Genomic DNA, 1,687 nt, shown 5'->3' on the forward strand with positions numbered 1-1,687 from the left:
ACTATTTTATAGAAACACTCTGCATTGTCATAGTAATCTTCGGGATAATTTGGTGAGGCGATAGATCCGGTGACGCCAGTTAATAATCCTCCACACCCTCTAATTGTTCCATCCCATTCAATTTTAAATCCACTTCCGGATATGTAAAAATCAGAATGAAAGCGCAAATGCAATTTGTGAGAAGTCGAGATAATTTGTTTTGTTTTGAATTTACCACAAAATTTTCCAAGTAATGGCGCATTTTGAGTGCCACCATCCCTAATTTCTAAATAGTCACCTAAATCACACTTCTCCCTAAGAGGCTGTTCTAAATCAAACTCGGTTATGTTAAGAGCTATTTGTTGACCTTCCGGCACTGAAATCGTCCAGGTGCAATCACGATTAGCATGATAGCTATTTGGCCAACCTGGAGAGTATATATATCCATGAGTTTTAACATACAAACCACCACATTGTAACCTTTCGTCTAGAAATGTATATGACATAGAAAATCCTAAACCTTTTATGCTGTTATCAGAAACAAAATTTATCAAAAGTTTATTGGTTGACGTCGTCAGAGCAGGCGGAACTGTTGTGCCACAATATTTGCCCAGAGTGTAGTTTTTATTATCCGCCTCTATTTCAACAAGTTCAACATAGTCGAAATCACATAATATACTCTGTTTTTCAATGTCAAATCTATTCCATGTAATTTTTATAATATATCCAGCGGGTGCAATTAATAGCCAAGAACATGACTGATCGTTACTGTACAATTTTTCATCGCCACCTATTGATGAATCAGTATCCGGATAATTTATCAGTCCAGATGTATTTCTAAAAATTCCTCCACATGCTGTATTTAAACTTGTAAAATTTGCATAAAAACCAGAACCAGAGACACTAGCGTCAGAATGAAATCCAAGATACAGATAATTATATGTAGACGTCGTTGTTGGTGGTATGTGTCGCGATCCTCCGCAATACTTACCTAACAAAGTTGAATTGATGTTTGGGCCATCTCGAATTTCAACATAATCGTATTGACAATTAAAGTATACATTATCCTCGATATCGAAATCCTGAAATGTCAATTGTATAACTTTTCCGGGAGAGGTTTCTATAACATATTCACAATCAGTATTTTTTGGATATCCAAACGGATAACCTGGAGATTTGATTGTACCACTGTCGCCTATTATTGTTTTGTGACAAAGAGACTCATATGATATCTTGAAACCCTGTGATGATACACTTTGATCTGATTTGAACTGAATGAATAAAGTATTTGATGATGATATGAATACGTTGGGAGCGATATTTCCACAGAATTTGCCAACCAAGCGAGAGTCTGTTGATGGCCCATCGTATATTGCAAGGTAATCATACGTACATCTAAACGATCGTTCTAAATCGAAAGACTTAAATGTTATTCGAATTTTTGAGTCGCCCCTTGTTTGTATCTTATAATCACATAGCAAATTATCTTGGTATTTATTATCGTACAGTGGAGGAAATATTTCACCCCTTTCTGATGTGAAAAATCCACCGCAACCTGGAACTCCGTCAATTGGTGCGTATGTTATTTGGAATCCTTTGCCGCTCCCGTAGGCATCTGAATGAAAATGGAGGAGCATTTCTGAACCAGTTGACTGAAGAGGTGCCGGTTGCGATGAATTACAAAATTTATTAATCAGCGTGTCTACTT

This window comes from Zerene cesonia, chromosome 20, assembly GCF_012273895.1.
Source record: "Zerene cesonia ecotype Mississippi chromosome 20, Zerene_cesonia_1.1, whole genome shotgun sequence".
Classification (NCBI taxonomy): Eukaryota; Metazoa; Arthropoda; class Insecta; order Lepidoptera; family Pieridae; genus Zerene; species Zerene cesonia.